This window comes from Anabrus simplex, chromosome 2 (assembly GCF_040414725.1).
Source record: "Anabrus simplex isolate iqAnaSimp1 chromosome 2, ASM4041472v1, whole genome shotgun sequence".
Classification (NCBI taxonomy): domain Eukaryota; kingdom Metazoa; phylum Arthropoda; class Insecta; order Orthoptera; family Tettigoniidae; genus Anabrus; species Anabrus simplex.
In genome coordinates this window covers 1,198,953,669-1,198,973,270 of record NC_090266.1, presented here as the reverse complement: position 1 = coordinate 1,198,973,270, position 19,602 = coordinate 1,198,953,669, and the positions used below count along the sequence as shown (strand labels likewise).

At 38.5% G+C, this 19,602-nt stretch overlaps 1 protein-coding gene across 6 annotated transcripts in view; it reads left to right on the top strand.

Moving 5' to 3' along the window:
* Positions 1–19,602, top strand: part of Cp110 (Centriolar coiled coil protein 110kDa) — a 446,477-nt gene that overhangs the window by 32,889 nt on the left and 393,986 nt on the right. For 5 of the 6 annotated variants that reach the window (XM_067142187.2, XM_067142186.2, XM_068226427.1 and 2 more), the window contains exon 2: positions 8,931–9,049. The gene's annotated coding sequence lies outside the window, so the exon portion shown is untranslated. Of the gene's footprint in view, positions 1–8,930; positions 9,050–15,796; positions 16,030–19,602 lie in introns of all 6 variants that reach the window. The other variant, XM_068226429.1, reaches the window with a different exon arrangement.

Below are 19,602 nucleotides of genomic sequence, written 5' to 3'. Positions count from 1 at the left end.
AATTAAGTGATATTTCCATGATCACCGAATGATATGAGTTCAGAATACGACACATGAATGTGTATCGCCAGTTTATTAAGTAGGATAAAGCAAGGGATCAAAATCCACCTGCATATGCCAATTTAGGATAACCAACCCCCCTCATTAGGAGATGACCGCGGATGACCCCGGCGGGAAACCATGTCGTCCATAAATAACCAGTAGTGGGACCTCACATCAACCAGTTCTTACCAGTAACCAGTTCTTACCAGCCACCAGTTGTTATCGGTCACCAGTCGTGTCAGTCGTATGAAGTAGTTGAGACTTTGACACGTTGACTCTGTAAGTCAGTACCTCGGGACGCATTCGAAGTCAGTTAGAGCTGAAAGTGCGGTGAGTTGTTAGGAGAATGAAGACGAACAGTGAGATTATCCATAGTACCGAGTGTAAATAATCAGTACAACTGTATGTTGAATTTAATAAATGTCATGTGATTAAATAATAAATAACTAACGGAACGCCGATAGTACCTTTGGAAGGCAGTGTGCGGAGCCTGAAGTAAATAGCTCAAGATAGACGGTGAATAACTATCCGAGCAGGGAACTATAGGAGCTAGGCGATTATCAAGACGGCTTAGAAATAAACCCGGAAGTGCCGGTTGAAGACACGATACGCGCCGGTTCAAATGAACGACACTTCATCGTAATGTGTCACGACGTGTGTTTCGGGCTTATATGAAGAATATATTGTGCGAGTGTCAGGGGTCTAGGCGCACCTATAAGTGTTTTTTAAAAATTAGTATTCTTGTATAAAATAGTGTAATAAGGTGTTAATCATGGGTAATCGCACAGAAGTGTTTTGCTGTGTTAATTTTATATTGTGCGACATGATGGACGAGTAAATCACTATGGGGCCGTGAGGCCTATCTCCCGCTACGAGACAATGGAATTCTACATAGGAATGAGTACACAAATTTAATATTTGGGGATGTTATCGCGACTAAACGGGGTTCAATGTAGATTAATTATGGTTACTTAACATGGTCCGCCTCCCGAGTCCATGATTTAATTTTTTTGTTAGACGGACGAACTAATTTATATTAACGTAATAATGGGTTAGATTAATTAATTTGAGTATTTGTTTGTTGTATATAATGTAAATATGGGATATATTTCTTTCAATTAATGCATGCTGTTTGTAATACTTTGACTTAAGTTCATTTCAAGTGTTAAATTCCTTTTTGTGCTAACCCATTTATTTGATTTGAATCACTGCGGTGATTATTTGTATGTTAGTTAGGAATATTTTCTACCAGACAAGCCAGATTATGAAAGTGCCAGAGGATGTAAAATTTGTGTTGCATACGGAAGGTCATTAAAATAAAAATAATAATTAAAAATATTTGAAGAAGCAGAAGAAGAAGAAGAATCTACTTTTTTATATTTTGGACATAATAATGATGTTGGGAGTTGAAATGAAAAATTTGAGATTTTTAACTAATAATAATAATAATGAGAATATTTGAAGAAGAAGAATAATGAAAAAGAAGCTACTTTTTTTTTTTTATGAAAATAATAAGAGCGAGAAGTTGAAGTATTATAGCAAGGATGATTACGGGTTACGATAATCACGATTTCTACTAATAATAATAATGTTCCATCTGCTATGGGCGTTTGTAAGTTCTATATAATAATAATAATGATCGGTGTGTTTGCGAGAAAGAAATAATAATAATGTTTGTGAGTTGGCAAAGGAAAGTAAATTAATAATAATGATAATAATATTTTGTGCGTTTGCAAGTTAAAGTATAATAATAATAATAATAATTACAGTGCTTCGTGAGTTAGCTAGTGCAAATAATAATCAATGTGGAGATGACATGTAGCGTTAAAGACTTTCATTCGCGTAATCAGTTTGATTTTATGTAAATTTTTTATTTCACGTTTTTGGACTTTATTTTAACCATTAAAATTTGTTTAAAAGCGATAGAGGCACGTGAATTAGAATGGTCACGATATGTTAAAAGCCCAGAATGGTTTGAGCCCATATTTAGAGTTGGAAGTCATGAGGGACGTATATCCGGCGTGAAATAAATTGAGCCGTATTGTTTGTAATGATGAAATAGATGGATCTCAAGGCCTAAGATGATATAAAATGCATATTCCGGTGTTATTAGTGGCAGAATCCACGCACCGAGGATTAATTTATGAATTAGATGTTTGAAGAGTTCCGATAAAAGGAAATGGACTTCAAATTGGAAGGAATAATTTAGCAATCACCGGCATTGGAGGTGTTTGCCCAGCCGCGATGTGCCATAGGATGTGAGATGTGTCTTGGGAGGACGTGTGTCCCCATATAAATTAACAGCAGTACGAAACTGAAGGTACGGTCCCGAATACCGTGTTGTCCTGACCGATATAAAGCAGATCTTAGTGGTTCATAACGGGATTTAACATATGTGACTAAATTCTAAAGAGTGGAAATTAAAATATCATCTTTCCATTTTTAATAATAATAATAATAATAATAATAATAATAATAATACCCCAAGTGAATCTTGTCTTAAATCAATTGCGTAGTGCCAAAGTAGACTGAAATTGTAAAGGTTTAGGCATTTAACCATAAATATCGCTAACGGTAGTGTAAACGTGAAATAATAATAATAATAATAATGAAAAGTTGAAGAAGCAGAAGATGAAGAACTTGCAATAGTATTTTGAGAATAATAATTATGATGAAAGGAAATTAAGATATTTAATGGGCGATGATTCATTGTTACGAATAATAATAATAATAATAATAATATTTATTAGGAAACTGATCATTAAATTGTGCGGATAAATTACGAGGAAGAACGACCCTTCGTTTGAAACGTCGGCAAGGGTTGGCATATAATCATCCCGGATGACAAATGATAATAATCGAATACAGGATTATAATTGAAATTAATGATAATAATAAATTAATTTATGGTAGTCACAGAATATGATAATGATCAGATAAAGAATGGTAATGATATTATTTAATAATCATAGGAGGATATGATAGGGACAGTCATCCTGTGTCGAACTGCTCAGAACCAGATGTTGGGTTTTCACGGGGAGATTGTTAGCGGTAGATAACCCACGGACGGCACATGTCTTCATGGTCAGAGCATAGTAATGAACCTTTCCGTACTTCTTGTCGTATTGACAAGTGTAAATATTAAAATAGGCTTTGAGTTAATGAACTCTACCTGGCGTGTTTGTGAATCTGGAAATAATAGGCTAGAGTTTGTCCGTACTATAAATTCCCGTTTTTTCGAGGCGATAACATTTCCACGGTGGGTGTCCGGCTCACCAGAATGTACATACCGGAAGTGTCTCATGTCCAAACGGAACGAGGAGATGACGGTAAAATGTTACTGTCATGCCTTCGTCTCCGAAATAAGATCTCCAGCGGTGAAACGTTCACTCATACGGATGTGAATTCGATCCCCAGTAACCAATTGGGGCGAATTCACCAGATGTTTTACACTACCAGAGTAGTGAGGTAAATCCAAGTAGTATGTCATTTATTTTTCAGGATGGAAGTGTCCCAATGTAATAATTGTCATCATGTGTAGTATGCAAAATAAGTGAATAAATTGCTCCTCATTGCAATTTCAATAGGAAACAGTTTCCATATCTTTTTATTGTAGTTAGTCCAGTATGCCCATGGAATTTAAGTTGTCACTTCCCAGTCCTATTGTGGAGTCAAAATTTTGTATCCATGAATGAGTCGTCCCCCGTAACCTTAATTTGCATGCCCCGTTCATCCCTGTGTTCATTTGATGCGCCGATATATAATTTGATTTCCTTTATATAAATTTTTTTTTTTAAAGGCGGTAAGGAATGGTAAAGACTCACCTTATTATAATAGAGAAATAAAGAGACTAGGAAGGAGGTGCAGATTGGAAAGAAATAGAGTTAGAAATGGCTGTGGAAGTAAGGAGAAATTGAAGGAACTTACTAGGAAATTGAATCTAGCAAAGAAGTCAGCTAAGGATAACATGATGGCAAGCATAACTGGCAGTCATACAAATTTTAGTGAGAAATGGAAGCGTATATCTACCTCAAGGCAGAAACAGGTTCCAAGAAGGACATTCCAGGAATCATTACTGAACAAGGGGAGGATGTATGTGAGGATCGTCAAAAGGCAGAAGTATTCAGTCAGCAGTATGTAAAGATTGTTGGTTACAAAGATAATGTCCAGATGGAGGAGGTGACTAATGCTAAAGAGTCATTAAAATTTACATATGATAACAATGACATTTACAATAAGATACACAGTTGAAAACTAGAAAAGCAGCTGGAATTGATAAGATTTCTGGGGTATTCTAAAGACAATGGGTTGGGATATAGTACCATATCTGAAGTACTTATTTGATTATTGTTTGGTTGGAAGAGCTATACCAGATGAATGGAGTGTTGCTATAGTAGCCCCTGTGTACAAAGGAAAGGGTGATAGACATAAAGCTGAAAATTACAGGCCAGCAAGTTTGACATGCATTGCATGTAAGCTTTGGGAAGGCATTCTTTCTGATTATATAAGACATGTTTGCAAAATTTATAACTGGTTCGATAGAAGGCAGTTCGGTTTTAGGAAAGGTTATTCCACTGAAGCTCAACTTGTAGGATTCCAGCAAGATATAGCAGATATCTTGGATTCAGGAGGTCAAATGGACTGTATCGCGATTGACCTGTCTAAAGCATTTGATAGGGTGGATCATGGGAGACTACTGGGAAAAATGAGTGCAGTTGGACTAGACAAAAGAGTGACTGAATAGGTTGCTATATTTCTAGAAAATAGATCTCAGAGAATTAGAGTAGGCGAAGCTTTATCTGACCCTGTAATAATTAAGAGGGGAATTCCTCAGTGCAGTATTATTGGACCGTTATGTTTTCTTATATATATAAATGATATGAGTAAAGAAGTGGAATCAGAGTTAAGGCTTTTTGCAGATGATGTTATTCTGTATAGAGTAATAAATAAGTTACAAGATTGTGAGCAACTGCAACGTGACCTCGATAATGTTAAATGTCAGGTTGTGAGTTTCACAAATAGGAAAAGTCCTCTGTTTTAATTACCGCGTTGATGGGGTGAAAGTTCCTTTTGGGGATCATTGTAAGTATCTAGGTGTTAATATAAGGAAAAATCTTCATTGGGGTAATCACATAAATGGGATTGTAAATAAAGGGTACAGATCTCTGCACCTGGTTATGAGGGTTTTTAGGGGTTGTAGTAAGGATGTAAAGGAGAGAGCATAGAAGTCTCTGTTAAGACCCCAACTAGAGTATGGTTCCAGTGTATGGGACCCTCACCAGGATTACCTGATTCAAGAACTGGAAAAAATCCAAAGAAAGCAGCTCGATTTGTTCTGGGTGATTTCCGACAAAAGAGTAGCAGTACAAAAATGTTGCTAAGTTTGGGCTGGGAAGAACTGGGAGAAAGAAGACGAGCTGCTCGACCAAGTGGTATGTTTTACAATATTTAAAATTCTTCCACCGTTTTGATATTTTTTTGCCTTTTGGCAAATTTTTTATTTGTCAACAATACATGTTTTGTTCCTTATTTAGGAACATCCTCAGCTGTTATTGTAGCTTAGGTGAATTGCTAAGATTTTTAAACACGTTAATTTGCAGGTACATTGATTCACTAAAAAATTACTAAAAATACCAATTAAATTAAATGATATTAAAAACAGTGTAGGGGTTTTTAATATCATTTAATTTAAATGGTATTTTTAGTAATTTTTAAGTGAATCAATGTACCTGCAAATTAACATGTTTAAAATCTTAGCAATTCACCTAAGCTACAATAACAGCTGAGGATGTTCCTAAATAAGGAACGAAACATGTACTGTTGACAAATAAAAAATTTGCCAAAAGGCAAAAAAAGTATCAAAATGGTGGAAGAATTTTAAATATTGTAAAACTTAGTGATTAAATTTTGATACGGAAAATGAAGTTGATTACTTGTAAGTGGTATGTTCCGAGCTGTCAGCGGAGTGATGGCGTGGAATGACATTAGTAGATGAATAAGTTTGAGTGGCGTCTTTGAAAGTAGGAAAGATCACAATATGAAGATAAAGTTGGAATTCAAGAGGACAAATTGGGGCAAATATTCATTTATAGGAAGGGGAGTTAGAGATTAGAATAACTTACCAAGGGAGATGGTCAATAAATTTCCAATTTCTTTGAAATCATTTAAGAAAAGGCTAGGAAAACTACAAATAGGGAATCTGCCACCTGGGTGACTGCCCTAAATACAAATCAGCATTGATTGATTGATTGATTGATTGATTGATTGATTGATTGATTGATTGATTGATTGATTGATTGATTGACGTGAACACCTGGAACTGCACGTCGCTTTTGGAGGGGCACCGTAACCATTTCCGAGACCTCAGCTCGCTCTCAATCATTTTATAGGCTATTCATACAATGGGCTCGCCACATCTAAAGGCATTCTATACCTACTGCCAGGATTCTTTCAGGCAGCCCCTAACTTAGGGAAACATTGTAGCCGCCCCTAACAGGGAGTGCAGACACTGCTAGATTGACTTCTGTGGTAATACTTCCACCAAGGGACCATCAGTCCTCCTAAAGAACCTCGCTTGCCTGAAGCCATTGGCCTTTTTTAGATTGTACACGTATTTATCCCGGAGTCTTCCACTATCTCCACTGTACCAAAGTCCACCTTCTCCGCTGTATATGCCATCGAGGTCTTTATTTGTAACCCCGAGCTGGGACCCTTATCAGATGTTTCACACTGGGTTAGTGTGCTCCATTGGCAGCACGTGACCCTTATCAAAGTGTTAAAACACTAGTTTGTAGAAACATGGATAAAAACAAAGTATGGATGTTTAAGTTCAAGTAGAATCATGCGTTTTTAAACTTACATCAGTCAGTCCTCTCCATACATCTACATATATTACACCTTATAACACAGCTCTATCCAGCAATTTTTGGCAGCAAAAATATCTGTAAGAGAATCGTGGAACCCCGTATTCTTCCTACGGCTTTTCATGCGGTTCTTCTCAATTGAAATTAGTGACAATTTTAATTATCTTTCTTGTGCTTGCATACTCCTTAAATTTTTATCTGCTTCATTGCCGAGAAGGATTGTTCGATAGAGGCTCTAGTAGCAGGAATAGTCAATATTAAAGAAAATAGTTTGGTTACTTCAGTGATGCAACGTTTAATCCTGAACATGTTAAATATTTATAAAGTTCTAGTATGCAGTACAAGTATGAAGGAATAGATTATAGTTCTGGTGTGCAGGACTTCTTAAATTCTGTTGATGGGTATATGGCCGAGAACTCAGTTTTGAGTACCAAGACGTTGAAGTAGCTATCACATGATTTAACCAGATACTCAAATGGCCAAGCAGGAAAAGAATCCATGTATTTTTCAAACAAGTCAAAATCCAAAAGAGAAAGGAATTCCAGCTTATTGAATGTGGGACAAAAAATGGTACGTTACATGTCTAACCATTGTATCAAGTACAGTATTTTACAATGCAGTCTGCCGTTTGTCAATTTCCACATCACCAATTTGCTGCCTTTTAACTCTAAATTTATTTAACGAAACTGACAAATATTCGTCTGTGCACTTCTTCCGAAACAAATAAAATTTATGACATTTGTCATTCAGAAATCTCTTGAATTCATTGACCTTGGCAGCACAATATCTTATGCCAGTGTTGCTTATGACTGACTTGAAGAATGTCTTGAATGTCTTCAGGTCCTTTTTTTTTTTTTTTTTTACTTCTGATATTACTTCAACCAAACGATCTGTATATATCTAGCAGGTCGGGTGAACTGATGGCAAATGCTCAGTAGTAAGTGCCTGAAATGCAGCTTTTCTCTTTGAAGATCTTGAGAAAATTGTTGTGAACCCAGATAGAGCTTCAAAGAATACCTTGCATTCCTTAATACCTTTAACAGTTTATTTTATTACTAGGTTTAACATGTGTGCGCAGCAGTGCACAGATAAGGTTGACTGATATTTGGCAAGAATAATCTGTTGTAGACTGTTATGTGCTCCAGCCATAGCAGAACACCTATCATACTTTTGAGCAACTAATTTGTGACTAAATTGGAATTCATTGATTAAACTGAAATCATGGCCAGCCAGAGAAACAGCAGAGCAATCAGTACTTACATCAATGAAAACCTACAACCTGTTTTCCAGTCATTGACCGGGTCAGGGATGGAATGAATGAATCAGATATAGGCTATTAGTAAGATGGGGTCGCCACTCCCAAAGTGATTTAGTAATGACTGATAGATGCTATGAAATGAGAATGGAGAGTGTTGCTGGAATGAAAGATGATAGGGAAAACCGGAGTACCCGGAGAAAAACCTGTCCCGCCTCTGCTTTGTCCAGCACAAATCTCACATGGAGTGACTGGGATTTGAACCACGGTATCCAGTGGTGAGAGGCTGACGCGCTGCCATCTGAGCCACGGAGGCTCTTACTTAATGAACCTAATAAATCTCTCCTGAATATCATCATTTGTAACATAACGAAGCACAGAAGAAAGATGAGATGTTTGGTGTTAAGTCCATGGCACATTCACTCAGCTTACATCAGAAATGTCAGGTAAATGTGCCAGAGAAAATAGCTGACCACTCTATCCTGCTTGGTGCCTAGGCAGCCTCTACCATTGACGTCTGTACTGAAATATGGCTTTACTTTGTTTGCTTTGCTTGAAAGCAAATGTTTATTTGAAACAATTTAGCACTGCTGCTACTGGCTAGTGCTGCGTACTGTAAGTAAACATGCCTGAAATATGAGGTTCAAATCCGACTGAAATATTGTGTTCTTTCTAATCATCGGTTATAATTTTAGCAGTATTTTAAACATAAGTTTGCTACTGCTTTGTTTATAGTTAAAGAAATCTAAGTTATTTTCTTGTACTTCCAGATATTGTGAACTGAATACAGGCTCTCTTCTGGTCCCTCTAATGCTACCTTACATTAGATACGTGTGTACAACAGGGCTCAAACTGAGTGATCAGCGCTGGACCTGTGGTCCTCAATCAGGTAAGTGAAATAATTGTGATATTGATTCCTGTAGATTGTCATTCAAACAGGTCAGTGTCAAAGAAAAAGCAGGATTGGTAGCAAAACCTGCAAAAATAGTATAGGGTTGTAAAATGTTATGTTGGTCATCTATATGGCCAAAGTTGCTGTAGATCCTAAATCAAATGTTGTAAGTGTTTAGGACAAAACACATGCATTATATAACAAGAAGCTGGATATTTTTAGATGTTTTACACTGATGAGCAATTGAATTAGAGATACCCGGCTGGTAGCGTGTAGGACCACCTTTCGCCCTGATGATGGCGGCAGTGAACGGTGACACGGCCTCAACAAGACACTGGAAGAATTAGGTTATTGTACAGCCTCACATAATATATGGAGATTTGTTGAAATCCAGGGTCTACATATCCCTTTGTCATAAAAGGAAAAAGACATTCATATATAGCATATCTTACAATGTGTCAGATATCTAATGTTTTGTGTAAAAGGCAAATTTGTGCAGTATTTTAATGCAACAACATAATATAATGCAAGAACTAAGGCCAACAGCTATTTTAGACTTTCACTGTCACAAAGTACATTAGTCACACTTCATAACATTTTAATGTGAATATGTAAAATTTTATTGAAGTCAACATGCAATTTAGTCTACTAAGTACATTATCATACCTTAATATATTAATGTGAACATGTAATATAACATTTTATCAATTTGCAACTTTAGTTAATTAGTATATTTTACTGGTAGTTCATTGCTATAACATTCACGAATATAAACAAAGCTCCCCTCAAATATGACTATACATTTGTAAAATGGGGCCTATTTCAACTGAATAGGCAAAACGCCTATGGTAAACATTTACACTCAATAAGCTTAAAGACGAATTCATTCTGCTACAATTGCATGTGTATATTAAGATATAAGCTTGTTTTGTCACAATTTCAGTTATGATGTAATGTTTTAAAATTTTTTAGCAAGAGTATAAAAATATTTTAAATATTGTTAAACAATAGAGTATGTCATAAAGATCTTTATGAGGCATAAGGTGAAATTGCAAATAAGATTCTATTGTAGCTGAGGATGACCTGGTTAAGAGGTCGAAACCGGTCCTAGACATGTGATAATCTGCATTATATGTAAATAAAAAGTATTGATCAGGTGGAACTTTCTTTTCCTTTTATGACAATTGGTAACTATCAATACGAAAAAATGAAATTTATAAATCAAGATACATATCCCTCTCGACAGCATCCCAAATGTGCTCAATAGGATTGGGGTGGTTGACAATTTTAGGGCTAGTGGAGTATGGTGTGGGTTATTGTAGTCACGTCCTAGTTCGTGAACCATGGGCATCAGCTGAGTGGCCTAGTAAGTGGTCCTGAGAGTCGGGATACAAGTTGCTATGGAATGGGAGTGGCCATATCGCACATATTCTGAGTCATGGCCCTCCTTGTGCTCAGGCGGCTACGACTATAAAATCCACCGGTGGTCCATAACCGGTTAAAGGAGATATCCTCACTTGGACTATGTGTAAGTAGGGTAGCATTCTGCTTCATGAATTTACCAAGCTCAGAACATATTAAGCAAGCCTCGGACTTTTGGGAGTAATGGAGTCCCACTCCCATTTGACAGGCGAGGGACTCCTTGGAAACAACATGGTGAACGAAATGGAATTCGATGGGGAGCTGTCAATATTAATGGGGCTTATGGAAGAAAGAAAGTAGAACTGGCTGATTCAGCAAAGAGGATGCATCTGGATGTGCTGGGAGTAAGTGATATTCGGATAAGGGGAGATAACGAGGAAGAAATAGGAGAATATAAAGTGCACTTGACGTGTATTAAAAAGGGAAGGGCAGAGTATGGGGTAGGGCTGTTTATCAGGAGTACCATTGCACGCATCATAGTTTCTGTTAGGCACGTAAATGAGTGAATTTTGTTGGTAGGTTTGGCAGTTGAAGGAATTAGGACGAGAATTGTCTCAGTGTATTCACCTTGTGAGGGTGCAGATGAGGATGAAGTTGACAAGTTTTATAAAGCAATGAATGATATCGTGGTCAGGGTCAACAGCAAGGATAGAATAGTGCTAATGAGCAATTTCAATGCGAGAGTTGGAAATAGAACTGAAGGATGCGAAAGGGTGGTTGGTAAATGTGGGGAAGATACGGAAGCTAATAGGAACGGGAAGCGTTTTCCGGACTTCTGTGCTAGTATGGGATTAGCAGTTACGGATACATTCTTCAAGCATAAGGCTACATATGGGAGGCTAGGGGTACCAGATCCATAATAGACTATATCTTAACTGACTTTGAATTCAGGAAATCTGTTGGGAATATATGAGTTTTTCGGGGATTTTTCGATGATGCAGACCACTATCTGACAGGCCAGAGTAAAGTGTAGCTTCCACCGAAGTCCCAGTCAATATCCATGGCTGTGACAATATGGAAGTTGCTGGGGTATGGGTAGTGCTGAGTAATGACATTCAGAGCATGACTAGTGCATCTGAGTGTTATGAAAGGTGCTTCTCATAGGGTCAGTCGTGCTGCAAAAGTACCTTCTGACCCATTGAGGAAAGCAATGGCAAACTACCTCACACCTCATCTTGCCTAGTACGCCTCATTTTGGTGCTGCCATTGGTTTTTGGGGTTTCCTTATAACTGCATAACCTTTGGTGGTGCTATTTGAGGATCCAACCAGCCTCTGGGCTGATGACCTAACAGACAGACAGACAGACAGACAGACAGACAGACAGACAGACTCTTGGCCTAGGGTAGAGAAAGTGAAATCTGTCTGAAAACGAGCAAGGGTTGAAAATCCCCAGGACGAGGAAATTAGAAGTACATGGATATGATTAGAGAGAAGTTTCGAACAGTGGACAGTAAGCAGGTTCAGGATATAGAAAGAAAATGGGTGGCACACAGGGATGCTGTAGTGGAATCAGCAAGGGAATGTCTCGGAACAACTGTGTGTAAAGATGGGAAAAGGCAAACATCTTGGTGGAATGATGAAGTGAGAGCAGCTTGTAAACGTAAAAAGAAGGCTTATCAGAAATGGCTACAAAAAAGGGTCGAGGCAGGCAGGGATTTGTACGTAGATGAAAGAAACAGAGCAAACAAATAGTTGTTGAATCCAAAAAGAAGTCGTGGGAAGATTTTGGTAATAGCCTGGAGAGGCTAGGTCAAGCAGCAGGGAAACCTTTCTGGACAGTAATAAAGAATCTTAGGAAGGGAGGGAAAATGGAAATGAACAGTGTTTTGAGTAATTCAGGTGAACTCATAATAGATCCCAGGGAATCACTGGAGAGGTGGTGGGAATATTTTGAACATCTTCTCAACGTAAAAGGAAATCTTCCTGGTGGTGTTGTGAACAACCAAGCTCATGGGTAGGAGGAAAATGATGTTGGTGAAATTACACTTGAGGAAGTGGAAAGGATGGTAAATAAAATTCATTGTCATAAAGCAGCAGGAATAGATGAAATTAGACCTGAAATAATGAAGTATAGTGGGAAGGCAGGGATGAAATGGCTTCATAGAGTGGTAAGATTAGCATGGAGTGTTGGTAAGGTACCTTCAGATTGGACAAAAGCAGTAATTGCACCATCTATAAGCAAGGGAACAGGAAGGATTGCAACAACTATTGAGGTATCTCATTGATTAGTGTACCAGGCAAAGTATTCACAGGCATCTGGAAGGGAGGGTGCGATCAGTCGTTGAGAGGAAGTTGGATGAAAACCAGTGTGGTTTCAGACCACAGAGAGGCTGTCGGGATCAGATTTTCAGTATGCGCCAAGTAATTGAAAAATGCTACGAGAGGAATAGGCAGTTGTGTTTATGTTTTGTAGATCTAGAGAAAGCATACGACAGGGTACCGAGGGAAAAGATGTTCGCTATACTGGGGGACTATGGAATTAAAGGTAGATTATTAAAATCAATCAAAGGGATTTACAGTATGTTGACAATTGGTCTTCAGTGAGAATTGATGGTAGAATGAGTTATTGGTTCAGGGTACTTACAGGGGTTAGACAAGGCTGTAATCATTCGGCTTTGCTGTTTGTAGTTTACATGGATCATCTGCTGAAAGGTATAAAATGGCAGGGAGGGATTCAGTTAGGTGGAAATGTAGTAAGCAGTTTGGCCTATGCTGACGACTTGGTCTTAATGACAGATTGTGCCGAAACCTGCAGTCTATTATCTTGGAACTTGAAAATAGGTACAATGAGTATGGTATGAAAATTAGCATCTCGAAGACTAAATTGATGTCAGTAGGTAAGAAATTCAACAGAATTGAATGTCAGATTGGTGATACAAAGCTAGAACAGGTCGATAATTTCAAGTATGTAGGTTGTGTGTTCTCTCAGGATGATAATATAGTAAGTGAGATTGAATCAAGGTGTAGTAATGCTAATGCGGTGAGCTCGCAGTTGCGGTCAGCTTCCAGACAAAATTATCTTTACATCAGTCTGTTTTCAGACCAACTTTGCTTTATGGGAGCGGAAGCTGGGTGGACTCAGTATATCTTATTCATAAATAAGAAGTAACAGACATAAAAATAGCGAGAATGATTGCTGGTACAAACAGGTGGAACAATGGCAGGAGGATACTCAGAATGAGGAGATACAGGCTAATTTAGGAATGAACTCGATGGATGAAGCTGTACGCATAAACCGACTTTGGTGGTGGGGTCATGTGAGGCGAATGGAGGGGGATAGGTTACCTAGGAGAATAATGGACTCTGTTATGGAGGGTAAGGGAAGTAGAGGGAGACCACAACAATGATGGTTAGACTCAGTTTCTAACGAACTTAAAGATAAGAGGTATAGAACCAAATGAGGCCACAGCAGTAGTTGCAAATGGAGGATTGTGGAGATATTTAGTAAATTCACAGAGGCTTGCAGACTGAACGCTGAAAGGCATAATATTCTTTAATCATAATGTATGTACAGTGGCGGTCACAATAATAGAGGCACCTCTATTGACGGGATTAAGACTAGGATATCTATTAGTTCGCAAAATCTCCACGAGTGCCGTGTTGTCAGTCCCTTTTAGACAACATCAGGGAAGACGTCGCTGCTATCTGTAGTCGTGCGAAAGGAAGCGTTTGAGCTAGACGTGCGAAAAGAGGCATAAAGGTAAGAATCTTATGGGTCAAGATAATAGAGCCGTTTTACAGAAGTCCCGTTCAAATTGATGTTTTGCAGTTGTTTTGGGGGCTAGCGATATTATTTGTCAACAAACCCCCACTCAATATTATTTTGTATATAAATTGACGTTTGGATTTGTTTACATTCTTCTAGATGGGCAGAGCAAAGAATACAAGAGATGACGAGCGTATAGTAATGTTTCGGATGTTCAAAAGTGGGATGTCCATGAACCAAACAGCCAAAGATTTACACGTTTCGCGAAAACGAGTCCAGAACGCCATTAGACTGGCAAAACAAACAAAGCCGCAGGTGGAGAACAGGGGGCCACCTCGTGTAACTACTCCTCGCGTAGACAGACTCATCATTAGGGAAGTAAAAAAGACCCATTTTTGTCAACACCACGACTGAAAGCCATTTTGTTTAGCGACAAACATGATGTTCAACCATCAACCTCAACGATTCAAAGACGACTGAGATCCGCAAAATTGAATGGGCGCATTGCGAGACAGAAGTCACACGTTTCAAAAGCTAATGTTTGGAAAAGGTTGGCCACCGCCTGGAGAAATTAACAAAAACCTAATATTTGGTGGAGGAACATCCTTTGGTCCGATGAATTCAAGTGTAATAGGTTTGCCTCAGACGGAAAAGTCTATGTGCGCCGCCCACCAAACCAGGAATTTAATCCGAAGTACACTTTAAAAACTGTGAAATACGGTGGCGGAAGTGTTACGGTATGGGGATGTTTTTCATGGTACGGCATTGGTCCAATACACCGTATCAACGGCATAATGAACGCAGAAATGTACAAAGACATCTTGGCAAATGTGATGCTGCCTTATGTTTAAGAGTAAATGCCGCTGAAATGGAAATTTCATCATGATAACGATCCAAAGCATACTGCAAGGATCATAAGGCAGTTTTTTCAAGATCACCATATCGAAGTATTAGAGTGGCCACCTCAATCCCTTGACGCATCACCCATTGAGAACTTATGGGAGATCGTTGACAAGAGAATTGACCGCTCAAAAGCTAAATCTTTAGATAAACTTTGGGAAGAAATCCAGAGAGCCTGGTATGCGATCAGCAGCGACGAATGCAGGCGTTTAGTCGACTCTGTGGGTAAGAGGTGCAGGGCAATCCTAAAAATAAGGGTTATCCCACGAAGTACTAATGCACTCCTATGAGAAAACGACTGTTTCTGTAAGTTTCATAAGACTGGGATCAAGTACAAAATATTTGTGTCAAGTGACTCTATTTTTTTGACCCTGTGGTCTGGTATTCTTTTGAATATTATTGATTAGTTTGAGTTGTGTTATCTGTATAACTGACTGTGGTACAATGTGACTCTGTTGTAATGGTTCCTGTACAACGTAAAATTTTGTTTCCATCATAGTACAAACATGTCTAGTAATAAATTTGCACTTTATTCCAAACCTTTGCTAGGTGGCTCTATTATTTTGACCACCACTGTATGTATGTATGTATGTATGTATGTATGTATGTATGTATGTATGTATGTATGTATGTATGTATGTATGTATGTGGAGTGTTAATTGAAGCAATCAGCAACAATTCAGGTGCGATATGCAAGTGAATAATCTTGTTGTAGGTGTAGGTCTCCTGCAGGATGCTGAAGGTGAACAAATGTTTGGATATGATCTGTCAGCAGGTTCCCTTATCATTCACCAGTAAGGGACGTTGGTAGATGTACCAGGAGCCACATTTCATCCCAGGTGCACAGTCTCCACACACGGATACCACCATCACCAACCTGAACTGTACCCTGCTGGCAGTAGGGATCCATTGCCTCATGCTTGGCTATGCACTTGTACTCTGCCAATGGTGTGTACCACCTGGTACCTCGACTCATCTGTCCAGGGCCCTGTTTCATAAAACTAATAATATTAGAACTCATAAAAATAATTATAAGTTAACCAAATTCTGTTTCATAAAGATTTATACATGGCTAATAAAATGTCTTCACTCCTAATATTACTTCATTAGTCTGCTAATCCATTTGGATGTTAGAATCGGTTCGTTGCATATGTTCTTGGTTTATGTTTGTTCCCAGCAGTAGGCTAGTGCTGGACTACAACTGGCTTTTAATCCATATGTTCAATAGGCTCACTTGATATTTTTGTTGTTCTGTCTCTGTACATAGGAAAATGGGTAAAAGAATTGGAAGTGATGTGAGAGAAAAAAATTTCTTTGCAGAATGTTTTTGAATTGCAGCCTATTGCACATATTATAAACCTCCTCCTTTTTTTATGTGCTCTTAAAAATCTCTGTTAAGATGAACTAGCAAAATCTTAGTTTACTGATGGTATAGGCCAAGCAGAAAAGGGTAGATTCTCTGAGCAGAACTACACCTGGGTAAGGTCTCCAACCATTAGTCATCTGATTGTTAAGTCACATAGCCCTAGAGCCCTAGCATCGCTGACACTTACCAGGCCAATTCCCACAAACATAGTAGAATTCAGAGTGGTGATGATGGTGGTGGTGGTGGTTGTGGTGGTGGTGGTTATTGTTTTAAGAGGAAGTACAACTAGGCAACCACCTTCTATATAACACTAATCAGAGAGAAAAAATGGAAGGGATCCAACACTTCGAAAAATGAAGGCATCGGCCGAAGGAAGATAAGGGCCACAAAGGATGTGACGATGAAAGACTCCCTTAGCCTTGCAACCTAATACCGTTGGGGTCAGAAAAGAACAAGAGTTGAACAAGGGAGGTCAGATAGGATATATGAAAGCGAGGAGCCTGGCACAAGTAAGTGGAAGCAAGGCCAGGACTCAGCTAAGTGTCCCATGGTCGCCAACCCGTGCTCCCAACTGTAGAATTCTAAATTTGCTCCACATATGAGTATTACTGCAAGGAATGTTTCCCATATTGATCAGCAAATGCTGGTTCATACGCACTTGGTGCATCAGTTTTGAGCGTTCCATCAAGTACTCCACAAACGGAAGGAATACTGCCAAGTTCAGTGAATATGGCACCGAGCTCGATAGCCGCAGTCACTTCTTAAGTGCCGCCAGTATTCAGGAGATAGTGGGTTCAAACCCCACTGTCGGCAGCCCTGAAGATGGTTTTCCGTGGTTTCCCATTTTCACACCAAGCAAATGCTGGGCTGTACCTTAATTAAGACCACGGACGCTTCCTTCCATTCTGAGCCCTTTCCTGTCCCATCATCGCCGTAAGACCTATCTGTGTCGGTGCGACGTAAAGCAAGTTGCAAAAAAAGAACCGTGAATATGGCAAGTACAGTACTTCACCATAGTCAGCCATCCAACATCCATCGTCATGAGGAATAGTGTCGTCTATCGCTGTTACAACTCTGCAAACTGTCGCTCTTGAAATACCATGTATATCAGAAACACAATGATACTGTGCACCACTACTTAACCAGTGGAGTGCAATCTGAAGCTGCTGGTTTGAGGTTAGTGCTTCAGTCCTTGGAGAGGGACATTATAAGATATTACCTCTACAGGCTGTTCTTGGCCTAAAATTTATTGGACCGGGCGAGTTGGCCGTGCGCGTAGAGGCGCGCGGCTGTGAGCTTGCATCCGGGAGATAGTAGGTTCGAATCCCACTATCGGCAGCCCTGAAGATGGTTTTCCGTGGTTTCCCATTTTCACACCAGGCAAATGCTGGGGCTGTACCTTAATTAATTAAGGCCACGGCCGCTTCCTTCCAACTCCTAGGCCTTTCCTATCCCATCGTCGCCATAAGACCTATCTGTGTCGGTGCGACGTAAAGCCCCTAGCAAAAAAAAAAAAAAAAAAAAAAAAAATTTATTGGACGGTGAATATACTCTCGCTCCTCATCACTATTTGAATCAGAGTCAACCATTTCTCTGATCTTCACAATTTTATGCCAAAATATTAAAATACCACTCACTTTGGTTTCACTAATAATATGGATTATGAGTCAGATTTCACTCATGGAAATAATCCCAATATTATGAGTAATTTTATAGTCATACTGTCTATGAAACAATTTTTTAATATTATTAGCAATATCTACTAATAATTTTGACTCATGAACTAATAACTAATATTATTAGCTAAAACTCTATGAAACATAATACTCATAATATTAGTTAATATTATTGGTTTCTTACTCATAATAATATTAATGAAAAATGTTTTATGAAACAGGGCCCAGGTGATCTTCTACCATGCTTCGAGATTTCGATGATATTCTTCTGCTCATTTTGGTCTTGGTTCTTTATGATGTGTAGTGAGGAGAGGTCCTCTAGAGGGATGGTGGTTTCTGTACCCCCTTACAAGGAAATGATTCTGGATGGTACAGTTGCTCACACATAGTTATTATCTAGCATTGAATTTGCCAGTGATCTGTTGCACTGTGGCCTATCTATCCGCTCTTGCCTTCTGAGCTAGCGAAGAGTGACCCCTGTCATCAATACTTGAACATCATGGCAGTTGACTCTAGCAGGGGTGGCTTTTCCCGAATCCATATACTCGTGGTGCCCTCTTGATATGGTGGCCAGTGGAAAGCAAGACCAGTGGAAAGAAAGAATGGCCCGTACGCCTGGAGCCAACAACCTGGCCACCATCAAATGTGCTGAGATCTCGTGGCTTGCCCATCCTGTGCTTAACTGTCACTTGCACGTCCAGTACAAGGTCTGACAACATCAATCATGTGCCATGCTGTGCTGTTGCATTCGACAGGTGGACTGCAGTACCTTTTCTCCAAAACAACAGCTAACCCTAATTCACTTGCTCATCAGTATATATCATTTGGCATGTTCCTTTTAAATTTAATTTATAACATGCTTTCAAGCCAGGTGCAGTTCTTGTAGAGTATTAGGAAATAAAATTGAATGATGTAATTGAAACTCGTCAATCTATGTAATATCAAAGGAAGTAAATTGTTTAGAAAATCTGTTTTTCATTCAGTTGTGGTTTAATAACAGTTTTCTTAAAGTAATATTTTCTTAAATGAAAACAAAAATTGATATATTTCCTTAGTTACATCCTTGCTTCAGTAAAAGTTACAGATCTATTTTTTAAGAATTTTATGAATATTCCAAATGTATTTACTCTTCCTCCTTAGACTCTGTGTATACAAAACCTATCATTACATTTTTAATTCATTTTTTTCATATCCATTTAACACACCTAAACAATCTTAATATTTATTCTCCAGTACTTGACTTGACATTTCCAATCACTATATGAGAGATGTCTTAGTTCCACCTTTTCAATACAATCTTTCTTTCGTTCTTTCTTTGTTTTTTGTAACAGTTTTTTGTAGACATTTATTTCTTCTACCTATAATGGTAGGTATGTTATATACTTCGTACATTATTTCTTTCACATTCATTGCTACATCTCTGACTCATTAGTAAATTATTTACTCTAGTAAAGAAGGGCATTCTCAAGTTGTTCAATA